At 38.2% G+C, this 13,662-nt stretch overlaps 1 protein-coding gene and 1 long non-coding RNA gene across 2 annotated transcripts in view; one reads left to right on the top strand and one right to left on the bottom strand.

The window, feature by feature from the left end:
• GABRB1 (gamma-aminobutyric acid type A receptor subunit beta1) overlaps positions 1-13,662 on the top strand; it is a 384,633-nt gene that overhangs the window by 203,418 nt on the left and 167,553 nt on the right. The window lies entirely within an intron of this gene.
• The window catches only part of LOC147582014 (uncharacterized), a 42,064-nt gene continuing 33,249 nt past the window's right edge, over positions 4,848-13,662 (bottom strand). Inside the window, exons 2-3 of the long non-coding RNA XR_015249825.1 lie at positions 11,935-12,132; positions 4,848-5,581 (exon numbers count right to left, since the gene is read on the bottom strand). This is a non-coding gene — a long non-coding RNA (uncharacterized LOC147582014). The remainder of the gene's footprint in view (positions 5,582-11,934; positions 12,133-13,662) is intronic.

The following is a 13,662-nucleotide window of genomic DNA, read 5'->3' as shown; positions in this document are numbered from 1 at the left end:
CTATCTTACCAAAGTCTCCAAATTGCTGATTAACATGACATAAATAGGACTGGACAGATGGAGAATTTGAATTGCGTAGTAATGACAACAGAGGCCTCGGCGAATTCTGCAGGATGATCAAAATTGTATAGGCTTTCAGGGTTGACTTTGTACCCTCCCACAGCTGTGAACAATTATCTGATGCCTCTGGTAAGGAGGCATAGCTTTAGGCCACACAGTTGACTTCAGTGAGGAGCAATTCCTGGAAAGAGACCTGTAGATGAGTCTTTTGGTCCTAAAGGAAGTTCTTTGACATCCACCATAAAATCCACTACCATATGGATTAGTGCTTTTATTCCTAACGCAAATATGAGATAACTACTTTTTTTTTAAGTGAGGCTGAATAACTTGTCTCAGACAATAAGAATAATAAGTTGCAATGCTGAAATCAAATCAGGGAGATTAGCACATGCTATCATATGATCTGATATTACATACTATCATATGACCTCACCAATATGTTATCATACCTATAAAGGAGAGAAAGAAAAGAAAAGAAAAGAAAAAAAGAAAAGAAAAGAAAAGAAATTAATCCACATTCTCAAGGAAAGAATCAATATCAGATTAGTATCAGATATTTAATGAAACAAATGGACAGGATAATTTCCACATATTCTCAATAAAATGGTGTTCTTACCATGATGAATCTTTCCACAAGAGTCTCCTCCCACCTCAAACTCAAGAACCTTGTTTCAGGGTTAAGGCTGAGCGAACATGTTTGCTCATGGTGGACATGGCTTTATTAAGCTGCTTTCAAGCCATGTAACACCAGGGATCTTAGTCTCTTTCTCCAGGTGTAAAAGTGATTTGCAAATCCAGGCACTCTGCTCCACCCTTGGAGTTGACAATACTAATCAAACTTGCTGTGTCCCCCAGGATAGGAAACAGATGGCACATTCCAATTAGCCTATTTGGATAAAATCTAATCAAGGGACTCAGAAAAGGTGAGATAGAGTCTAGGGAAACCAACAGACACACGGTGTGTTACCTAGAACTACCAATAGTGAAGTCCCTTAAAAAAAGAGGTAAAGGAGAGAGTAGCTTTATAGGAGGATCATCTGACATCATCAACCAAGGGGAGCCCACAGGAGGGAGCTGGAGTAACAGGTACCCTGACTTCACTGTCCTCCTATGTCTAATCTTCTGCTTCTGCCTTCCATTAGCCAGACCCAAAAGGAAGCCAAAAGGCCACAAAGCCCTCTCTATAGTCCACATAGGATAGCATCCTGGGGCATGGAGGAAAATGGATAAAGGGTGGAGAGTAGGTCTGGAAGGGCAAATGGGAATATCAAACACACTTTCTAACTCTATTGTACTGTGCCTTAGGTATCATCAGTTTTGGTTTAATGGATCTCACAAGCCTGACCCAAGTAGATAACATAACTAGAACTCTCTTGTTGTCAGTATAGATGTATATATTCATATTGTGGTGGAGAAAGAGGAAGGAGGACACATTGAGGAAAAGTAGAAGGAGTCTCTTAAAACTCCCGTTTTTAACATTATTACATAATGTTATAGAACATTGGTTCTTTCTGTCCTTGGATTCAACCCACTGAAACACTCTTTATCAGAGAGGCCGAGTCACAATGAGATTCTTATAGAAAAATGGAGTTGACAAGGCAAAGGTTAGAAGTCAGATTCATGTATGTGAGATGGAACAAATTATTTTACCCCTCAAATGAGCCCAATTTCTTCTCCAAATGGGTATAACAACATCAGTTGTCTGTAGAGTGCCAGGCACTGTGCGGGTGCAGTGGGTATTCATATACCCATTTTACAGATGAAGAAACTGACACTTAGAGAGGTGAAATAATTCCCACAGCTAATAAGTGGTGGAGTTAGGATTGGAATCTAGTCTGTCCAACTTCAAAACTCTATATCTTAATCACTATGCCAAACTCTAGTTCAAATGACTTTTGGGAAATTAAGTAAACTAAATTATTTGGAGTGTCTGACTCAAATGTGACAGATATATGAGGCTGAATGCATGTTTGCTGAAAGAAGTTGAATGAATGAATGAAATCCATGCTGAATGCCCACTAGGTATTTTTATAGTTTATTTTATAAGAAAGGCCCAGTGTATGTTAAGGATAGGAGACAGAGAGAGAAGTAATGTTTGTCACTGACTGAACCACATGCATTAGATATGCAAAGGTTATTGAATGGCTTGTGTGACATCCAAGTATCAGATAATTCTATATTGATTTCTAGAAAGAAAATGAGAATGTCCAAGCAAAAATGGAGTTTCAGTAACCATATCTGTGGTATGCTGAATTTAATGTCCCCTCAAGGTAAAGTCACTTCCTCATCCTTGGAACCTGTGTACATTACCTTATGTGGCAAAAGTGTAAATATTACTTTATAATGCAAACAATGCGACTGAGTTAAAAATTATAAGAGTTGCTCATCTTGGCACAGAGGTGGACCCAAATGCAATCACACGTATCCTTAAGAGAGAGAAGCAGAGGACACTTTGAGATAGACACACATAGAGAAAAAGGTGATGTGAAAACAAGGGCAGATAATTGGAGTGATGCAGCCATAAGTTTAAATATCTATTTATTTTTGAGAGAGAAAGAGTTGGGGAGAGGCAGACAGTGGATCTGAAGTGGGACCGTGCTGAGATTAGTGAGCCTAATGTGGGGCTTGAACTCGCAAACCATGAGATCAGGATCTGAGCTGAAGTTGGTGGCTCAAGTGACTGAGCCACCCTGGTGCCCCAGTGCAGCCATAGGTTTAAAAACGCTTATCTTCAGAAGTCACCAGAAACTGGAAGAGACAAGGAGGGGATTCTCCACTGGCTTCTGGAGGGAGTGTGGCCCTGCCACAACACCTTGGTTTTAGGAATTTGGCCTCCAGAACTGTAGGGAATAAATTTCTGTTGTTCTAAGCCTCCAAATGTGTGGTAATTTGTTGCAACAGCAATAGAAAATGAATACAATGTGCTTACAAGTGATACTTTATTGGATTGTACTAGCTTTCAAAGGAAACAATTGGCAAAATAAATTATTGCCACTATAATAAAGCCTGAATTCTACAGAAAAAAAATATTGTTATAAAAATAAGGAAACCCCAACATTTTGTTGAAGACCTACTTTTCATTTCCCCAAAGCCTCAAAGCTAGCTAAGAGAGAGAGGGTGTTGCCAATGAATTATGTGAGCGTGTGGTGTGGGGGAGGGTTAGGTGACAGGAAGGAAGAAAGCTGAGTCTGGAAGTGGGCACTGTTACTGGGGAGCTAAATGCTGCTGGAGGGGATGCCCACTGGATCTTCCCATAAACCACAACTTGGAGCACAATGCCATGATTACCTCAGAAAATGATTTAAAGGAAAAAAAAAAAAAAAGACCACTCAAATCCATGCACAGAAGTGAGAAGAAACTCTAATCATTTCAATGAAAGGGGTTTTTTTTGACAGATATGGTAGTGGGGAGACAGAGTATATTTAATGCACTCCCCACCCCTTGGAAGAGCAAAAAGTTCAGTGATTATGACACAGGTTTGGTTCCAGGCCAGAGAGATATCCTTTGAGGGAAGTGACCAGGATCACAGTTCAATGGGTCAAATCAAAGAAGGCATGAACACCAATGCCTAACATCGAACTTGTGTATTTTCTCTCATGCATCTATGTTCTCCCACAATAATGTGAAGACTGGGGTCCATTCCATTGATTAAAAATCCCAGTGTCTAGGGGCACCTGCGTGGCTGAGTCAGTTGAACATCTGACTCTTGATCTCAGCTCAGTCTTGATCTCAGAGTCGTGAGTTCAAGCCCTACACTGGGTGTAGATCCTACCTAAAAAAGAAAAGAAAGAGAAGAAGAGAAGAGAAGAGAAGAGAAGAGAAGAGAAGAGAAGAGAAGAAGAGAAGAGAAAAAAAGAAAAGAAAAGAGGAGAGAAGAGAAGAGAAGAGAAGAGAAAAGAAAAGAAAAGAAAAGAAAAGAAAAGAAAAGAAAAGAAAAGAAAAGAAAAAAGAAAAGAAATCCTAGCATCTAAAACAATGCCTGGAACATGGTGAGTATTCACCAATTGTTTGTTGAAAGAATAAACTTCCAGTGAAACCCATCTTGGGCATTTATGCTATTGGAGAAGGGTCCGTTATATGGAATTTGGCCTTCATTGTCTTAGGAACACATACTGAATATCCCATGGAAGGCAGCCAAAGAGATGCCCAATTTCATATAATAGACCCTCATTTGAGGCTTCAGTCAGACTGGGACTCTTGTCAGGGCTGGAATTATAAAGTAAAGAGGCTTTAAGGTCTTCCATACCTACCAATTCAGTCTGAAGTTAGAAACTGTGGGGCTAGGGATAAGGTTCAAAATGTTGCACCAGAAGCAGAAATTCTTGAGTCCCAATCCTTTGTTCCTTCCTAAAGCCACACAGGCACTGGTGAGGCTTTAGAAGCTACTGGAAAATTCATAGCAATTAACTAACAATTAAGGCATTTGTATTAAAACAACAGTGAATGATGTTTGGTAAAATTGATTTTTCCATAAGAGAAGTTTAAAATAAATTAGCTATTTCAAGAGAATCATGGCTGTCAGCAAATAGAAATGTCATATGCTTAACTCAAATCACAGTAATGCTCTGTGTTAGTCATCTGACTTCTTTGGGTCTCCGTTCGTTCATTTGTAAAAGGAGGAGATTGAAAAAAATAATTATAGCCATGTCATAATCACCAATGGTCTAGCAACCTATGACTCAATCACTAAAAGCTGGAAATGTTCTGCTTCTATGATGATAAATCACTTCCTTAGTGCTGTAAATGTACTTAGAAGCAAATCAAAATTTACTGGACAGCAGTGGAAATTAGTCTATTATACGGTGCTTTTTCTTATTGGAAAACACAAAGTAACAATGCAGCCATTACCTAGGAAGTGGGGACTCTTGGAGACAGACAAATCTAATGAATTTGAGGGACCAGGTTAGCTTTTTGTATTGACCAGAGAGATACTGTGAGCTCTTTGAGTACATGAACTGTGTTTACACCATGCCTGGAACATAATGGTAGGTACTCATGCCCTCTGTGAAAGCCTATTGTTAGGCCTTTATTTCCAGACACAGACATGATGAGGAAAATCACAATTATCTGTAAATTTTTGGCATTGTATCCATGTTCAACTCTGTTGGAGTTTCAATAAAGGTTTTCCAAGGCAACTGATGATGCTCATAATTACAGTCAGTACATTGTATTTTTAAAATACTGTATCCAAGTTCCGAGTATCTTTAAACCCTTCCTGTAGAGCTTCTTATTCTTTCCAACAGTTGCCTACAAAATAGTAGGTTATTATCCTTCTAGCCTACAGATAGAGGAAGCAAATTATAAACATGACTGTACATTGGGGTTTTGTCCAGGGTATTAGAGTTAACTTCTGTATCACCTGTTCCAACAGTGTCGGGGTCAAGGTCCTCCCTGGTGCTTTAAACAAGTGTCCAACTCTAAACTTTTCTTCACAGCCTCACACACAGCAGTCATGAGCTGTGTCCTCAAGGATGATAATATTGACTTCTGATATTTCTTTCATGGAGATCAACAGGAACTCCTAAAGGCCAAATTCAGATAACTATTTTTAGTTCTCATTCTATTTAGGCACATCTTAGATATTTACATATTTATGTATTTTCCCTGTTCTTTGGCTTTTGAGATAGAACTTTCGTACGTCTTCTCTTTATTTTATTGACTGTCTTTCACCCTCTAGCAATCCTTCAAATTTTAATCTTCTCCAGGTTCCTATACCAACTTTTCTCATTTGGCCCATCAGCGATCCCCTACTCTTGTGACTTTGACAAAGAAACATTTTTTTTTTTTTTTGCTGAAAACTTTGACCCATCATCTGACCCCAAACTCAATTACACATATTCCCATCTGGACTCCCTGCACTTACCTCACATCTTAAGTTCTAAGATGGAACTTGTAGTCTTCCCTTGTAAGTCTGCTTCATCTTCAACATGATGCACTTCCACTATTCCCCCCCACCCCCACATCATTCCAACATCTTCATCAGACTAACTCTACTTCTAGAGGTAGAAGTTATCAAATTCTTCAGATTCCCCTTTGAAAAATGCTTCTCTAATTCCTTTTCTTGTCTCCATGCCTGCTTCCTCTGCCATAACTCAGATTATCACCACCTTTTTTGTGTGCTTTTATAACTCTTCTTCCTACTGTTTCTCTCCCTACTTTTGACCATTCTCTATATTGCTGCCAGAGTCCCTTCCCTCCAAAATGACGCTAACCGTATTTCTCTCTTACTTGAAAACTTCGCTGAGCCTCCAGAACCTTCGATAATTTGAAATAAAATTCTCACTTCTGCACTGATATGAATGGGTTGACAATCTTGTTCCAACTCCTTTCTGGCAACATCTTTCGCTTCTCTTTGCAAACACTTAGTGCTACTGGCATTGAGCTTCCTTACTCCCTTCTCATATCCAAATCTTTTCAAGATTCTACTTCTTTTAACATATTCTTTTTTCATGATGTATGTAACTTCTCAATAAAATAGTTTCTTATTTGGGGCACCTGGGTGGCTCAGTCTGTGAAGCGTCTGACACTTGATTTCAGCTCAGGTCATGATCTCACAGTTCGTGAGATCAAGCCCCACATCAGCTCTGCACTGACAGCATGGAGCCTGTTTGGGATTCTCTCTCCCTCTCTCTCTGTGCCTCTCCTCCATGCTCTCTCTCTCTCATTCCCTCAAAATAAATAAATATTTTTAAAAATAAAGTATTTCTTATTTTTTGAGGATTGATTAGTTGCTCCTGTTCTCAGAGTCTTTGGATCTTATGTATATAAGTACCATGTACTATACTATAATTTTTCAATTTATGTCAGTTCACACCACTAGACTATATTATCAATTTTTAGGTACAAGGTTCTTGACAAATCCAAAAAATGGAACGTAATATGCCATACATTTTAGCAATTATGTGCTAAATACATATTGTGGTGTTTTTTTGTTTTCTTTTTAAAAAGCTGTAGTTTCAAATCATGCAAATGCTAAGCATGCCAGACATTGATAGCTTATAAACTTTGGGGAAAAGTATTTAACTGCCAGTCATGAAACTGCATATAACATCACTAACGTACTATTGAAGAATAAACTCCACTGTCTTGTGTTCTTCCCTAAAATATTCACTTTTTGAAACCTATGGTGTGACACAGTAATAAGAAAAATATGATCCTAGAACATTCTTTTCATTGGTTTTAACAGAAGATTTCCTTGAGAGTGATGAATTACTTTGAATGCAGGCTATGCAGTTGTTCATAAGACCTTAATAAAACTTAAAAGTTCTAAAGCATAATGCAGTGTTTCATCACTCTGAAATATGGCAGGGACTCCATCACTTTAGGGTTTGTTATGCTTCCGCAAGTTCAAAAACAAATTCTCTATTGTATTACCTTGGCTTCATTATCTGAAAAAAATTCTATTGTCTACTACTTTTATAAAAATTTTTATTGCTTTCCTTGTTTTGTAAGACTTTGTTGATGTTAAGATTGCTGGCTTAAACTTGTGACCTAATTCAGAGCATTTTAAAAGGAAGAAAAAAATTCTCCCTTTAGTAACATCTTTGATCTGAACAGGTTTTGATATTGCCACACACACAATTGAAATTCTCCTTTCATTCTATCAACATAGCCAGATTTGGGCATAAATATTGGTGTTGCTACATTCCCTATTTTCAATTTGTTCTTAAGCAGCAGTCATTGAGAAAGTGCAAATGAGAACTATGGGTAAGGTCTTTGGAAACATGGAAAAAGGAACAATTCATTCTGACTGAACATAATGGAAGATAAACATCTTATCTTAAAAGTCAATATAATTAAACTGCACTGCTTTATTTGATAAATGGAATAAAATACTAATTCCAGTTTTCATAGGATATTCTAAGACACTTTAAAGGTAAACATCTTCAAAACCATTTATATATTAACACATAAGCAGCAGGCAAGAAGCATGAAGAAGATAAAGCTAAATAGGTAGACAGACAGACAGACATAGCTACACACAGGTGATTGATGATAGACTTGCTTATTAATTTTACAAAGGTTTTAACACAACAACTCTAAATGTTGTTAGACTTTTAAAAATCAGGAGTAAACACTCAATGGAATAAAAACTGGGGTTTTAAAATATATTTATTCTTTATGACCATTTGAGCAAAGAACAACATAATGGTGGGTAATTTTTCATAGTTTTTTGCCTAATTAGATATTCTTATGAAGAGTCATGAATTTGGACTTATATTTCACATTTTACACTGCAATAACTACTGAATCAAAGAACATATAACATTTTGTAAAATATAAAAACAAGCATAATAGCACATTTAAATATGAAGAAAGAAATTCAGGCCATTCAAAGAATGAAGATTATTAGAGACAAAATATGCCCGACCATACAAAGATAAGTTTTTGTAAGCTAAAATGCAGTAAACTTAAAATAGCAGAATTAGGAAAATATAACAGATGAACATAATAGATAAACACTTGCTATTTGAAATATATAGAAAACTGAGATTAATAGATATGGTCAGTATACAGATTCTGTTTAAGAAATGATCAAAAAATAATACACAAATGGAGAAATACAGGAAGTTAGCTAGTATTTGAGAAATCTACCTCCATTCTAACAAAAAAAAATTTAACTCCATTAAATGATTTTAGAAGCATTGTACTTTGATTCTAAAAAAGTGATTTTTTAACAAGCCCTAGTGTTGGTGAAGATGTAACAGAAAAGGTAGTCCTATAAATGTCATTTGAGAATGAATAATGTCAGCCCTTTAAAAGTAATATGGCATTAGAATAGGCTCTGAGAATTCACTTATGGCCTTTCTCTGAATAGCCCCATTTCAGCGAAATAAACTGAGAATGGAAAACTAAAATAATTCATTTATTCTGAATGCAAAATTGAAAACATCATAAGTTCTGAAAAGTAATGGAATGGTTAAGTAAAGAGTCTATTAATAAAATGCTATCATATAAAGTAATCAATATGTGAGCTATGACAGTGCTAGGAAATGTTAACATAAAATTTTATTAAGAGTAAAAGGCTCATTAGACCAGACGGAATGAACAGACATATACAGAACATTCCATCCAAGAGCAACAGAATACAGATTTTTCTCAAGTGCAGATGGAACATTCTCCAGGATAGATTATACATGAAACCACAACACAAGTCTTAACAAATTTAAGAAGATTGAAAGTACATCAAGCATTCCTTTTAAACCATAATGGTATGAAACTAGAAATCAGTTACAGAAAGAAAGCTAGAAAATTCACAAAAATGTGGAGATTAAACAATATCCAAAATTAAAGAGGTAGAAGCCTCAATGTAAATATCAAACAGATACCAACGTTTTGATTGTCCTAATTCTTTTCTCAAAAGGGGAAACATGAGCTAAAAACTAAGCAGACATGGAGCCCTCAGCTGTGGTGGGAAGAGATTGAGAAACATCAGTTGGGGACATAAGTTCACGGTCATTGACCAAATTGTGGCTCAGAGTATTTTATTTTTCTGGCACAGCTTTTGTTTTATTTGTTATTGTTTTGTTTTGTCCTGTCATGACATAATTTTTAACCTTTGAATTGAATTATGACATAGACTAAAACAGTAAAATGCAGACATAGAGTAAAACCAATATTAAATGTTCAGTTCGATGCAGTTTTACAAATCTGTACATCCATGTATCTACCCCAGATCAAGATGTTGAATAATTTTCAACATCCTAGATGATTCTTTGTAACCCTTTCCAAACAATACCCCAGCCCAAAAAATAACCATTATTCTGACTTCTGTCATCATCTATTGGTTTTGCTTGTTCTCAAACTTTACATAAGTCAAATCACATGGTCTTTTTAAATTTTTTTTTAATGTTTATTTATTTTTGAGAGAGCGAGAGACAGAGCATGAGCAGGGGAGGGGCAGAGAGAAACACACACAGACTCAGAAGCAGGCTCCAGGATCAGTACAGAGCCCGATGTGGGGCTCGAACTCACAAACTGTGAGATCATGACCTGAGCCGAAGTTGGACACCCAACTGACTGAACCACCCAGGCGCCCCAAATCACACAGTCTTTAATCCTTTGCATGTGTTTTCTTTCAAATCAGCATAACATCTGTGAGGGTCATTCATGTTATTGAATGTATCAGTACTTCATTTTTGTGGCTGTGTAATATTCTGTTGTATGAATATACCATGTTTTAATTATCCACTTTCCTATTACTGGATTTCTTTGGGCTACTTCCCAGATTTTGGTAGTTATAAATAAATTTGCTTCTAAATGACTTTCAGTGAACATACACAGTCGTACCTCTTGGATAGATACATAGGAACAGAATGGCTGAGATGAGGGCTAGGCGTGTGTTTTGCTTCGGTAGATTCTGGCACATTTGGGAGAAAAATGAATTAGCAATGGGCCTGTCCAGTTACAAACAGGCCCTATCACCTCTGCAGCCTTATTTATCTGTGTTGCTTGGTCCAGAAGGGCTTTTCGTTTGCAACTTCTGCCAGAAAAAGAACTTAGCACACTGATTCATCTGAAATTATAAACGTCAAATTTCCAGTGGTAATGGCTTTTAAGTATTTCAGTCAAAGAAAGGCAGAATCGTTAAAGTACAGTCAACCCATCTTCTCAGGACAAAGGTTACTTCAAAGTCAAGAGCAGTCGTTGTTTTTCACGTTCCGGCGATGCGCGCAGGGTATACAGTGTCCCGCGCTCCCCAGCCTTCCTCGCTCAGCATTCAGCCTCGCGCTCTGCGCCCGGGCTCTGCCTTACGAGCTGCCTAATTGGCCGTGCTCACTTCGTTCGGCCACAGGGCCCAGCGCTCGGGCCAAGGCAATCATCTTTGAGCACATTTCTACTACAAGGATCTTTCCTTTTCTTGTATTTCACTTAATAAAATTAGTCACTACACATGGTGGATTAGCAGCCGCTCAGCTTCCTCGGATTTACATGAATTTATTCTCAGTGGAGAGATCAAGAGGCAATTTATTCAGTTCCTGGCCTTGTTAGGAGTTCCCATCATCCGACCCTGCAGCTCTGTCTGAATAGCATGTTTGTGATTATTTATTATCTGGGATGATTCTTCCCACTTTTGCAGGCAGCTACGAGGAGATCATTTCCTGATTCGAAATTTTTCTGAGCTGGTTTTAAAAGAGCAAGAGGGAGCAAGAGAATAAAAGGTAGAAGTTTTTAATAGTGGACTTAAATGCCAAAATTTTGACTGAGCACAGAACTCCTCCCGAAGCCTTTATTTTTGACAAAGTGATTAGCAGGATATTTCTCCATGCGATAAGAGCTGTGCTTTCAAGTAGACTGTATCTATATATTGTGCACGCATAGTTAATAAGTGGAGGATTCAGTTTTTCAGGAGTGGTAGAAATTAGCATTGTACTGGCCTACAGCTACAGCGAGAGAAGAGGCAGTCTTTCTGGACATTTAGACCAAATGGAAGCTAAACAGGAGGGAAGATCTAATCGTGTACAACCATCCTTGCTCCTTTCATGTCCAGAGATATTTTTGTAGCTCCACAGTTGAAAAGAGCTGCATCTGAAATCACCAAGAGCTTGAATGTAAAGACACCTTTTCTTTCTGGCTTCTGCATATATGAAGAGGCTAGGCAAGTAATTTACAAGTTCGGTGGCTTTTTTTTTTTTTAAGTTTATTTATTTATTTCAAGAAAGAGATAGCACAAGTCGGGGAGGGGCCGAGAGGGAGAGGGAGAGAGAATCCCAAGCAGGCTTCCACACTGCCAGTGCAGAGCCGTATGTGGGGCTCAAACCCATGAAGCTGAAGGATCATGACCTGAGCTGAAACCAAGAGTCGGATGCTTAACTGACTGAGCCACCCCGGGGACCCAAGTAATTTACATATCCAATGCCTTATTCTTCTCACCTGTAAAATGAGCATGACAGCAATACCAATCTCAAAGGACTCTGGTGGGGATTAAGTGGAATCAGGCCTTGCAGGAGCACAGCACTTGGTGGCATTTGCTAATATCCACTTTCATCATTATTGTGCCTGTTCTTGTACTTGCTTTCTTCTCCTTCTCCCTCATCCTACTCCTGTTTTTCCTCCTCCAGCCTCCAAGTCCTAGGTAAAAGAACCACAAACTGTACATTAAGCTAGCCTCTGTGATGAGAAAGAGCCACAGAAAACCCAGATGTCTACACGCTAGCCTTCTTTCGTTATTGTTGTAGGTAATACATCAGCGTTCGCCATTTCCCTTGCAGATCAGTTTCAGACTTTTGCAATTCAAAAAGCTATTGCTTCTTGTGTTTTAGCTGTGCAGCCTCATTTGTAGCTTTACAGGTCATCCTCCCAGTGAAAGAAACTGAAAATCTGTGTACAGTGACTTCTTATGGTGGGTGGCAACAATACAGCTTTCATACTGAAAATTACTTTTTCTTCTTTTTTCTCCGAAGTGATTTGGGCTCAGAGGAAAGGTGCTAAAATATCGTAGGATAAGGTTGGTATGTTCATTCCTCCCTCCTTTTGCCACGTTAGAGAATGTTAGCCAGCTTAAGGGATTATTATACATTAGCACTGACTGATGAGAGGAATGTCGAGGTCATGTGGTCTTGCCCACAGTTCTGTGGGAGAAAATCACACACGTGCCTACCTGACCGTGAAGTTAGCAGACTGGCACACTGTAGGTGTGCTCTCACCTTGACCCTCTGTATGCTCCAAGCTTGCATCACCCTGTAGAAAATTTTCACCAGCAATCTTTGCTCGCCATCAACACCCTTACTGGAATGTTGGTAATCGTTGGCTTAACTTCTTATCTCTTAGATGCTGGAATCAAACTCCCAGAAAGGTCACCTCCTCATCCACCTAGCAATGCCCAAGGGTTCCTAAACTTTTACCTCCAACTTCCCCTTGCAGACTAGGAAACATGAATTACAAAGACACTTTTTAATGTTTGTATAACACATATCTTATTTCCGTTGATTGTACAGAAAGTATAGGTCTGCCTCCTTGAAAGTTTTAAACATACTATTCTCTGTAAGAAATTTCATAGGCTATCTTCACTTAATTTTTTTTTCTGCATCCAGTATGCTAAAGTGTAAAAGTGCACTATTTTCTAATATAACCAAGTAATAAAAAATGGATCAAGTGCCCAGTATTAACATTTTACAGGTAGCCTATCATTTTTGCTTTCTAATTCCAAGTTCTCAGTTACTCAGGGAGAGATGTGGAGATGCTGATGTTCAATTATTCTGCATTTAAAACAGTCACGTAAGGAATTGCCAATTTTCCTTGCTCCCTGGAAAACTTTTTAGGGAATCTGGATGTTACTAATGGATTGGAAAAGAAGAGGGAGCAAGATTTATATACCTCCAGAAAATCGGGGCAGTTAGGGCTGGCTGCAATAGACAGCAGTCTACACACACAGTAGCCAACAATATGACATGGCTCCGTGAGACCAGACAGAGAGCTACATGTGCAACAAGGAGAGTAGTTGATAAGATCTAAAACATGATGACACAAAATTCCCAAATACTTGAGCTGACCCACGAGGGTACCGTGTTGAGTTTTAACCACCATATTTTTACATTTGGCACCATGAAGAAGCATTATGCATGCCCTGGTCTTTCCATTGAAAGAGAGAGAGAGACAGAG

The sequence above is a fragment of the Puma concolor genome, chromosome B1 (genome assembly GCF_028749965.1).
Source record: "Puma concolor isolate L17-30 chromosome B1, mPumCon1.1.hap2, whole genome shotgun sequence".
In the NCBI taxonomy this organism is placed as follows: Eukaryota; Metazoa; Chordata; class Mammalia; order Carnivora; family Felidae; genus Puma; species Puma concolor.
Note: the sequence above shows the minus strand (reverse complement) of the source record. Positions and strands in the feature narration are given on the sequence as shown.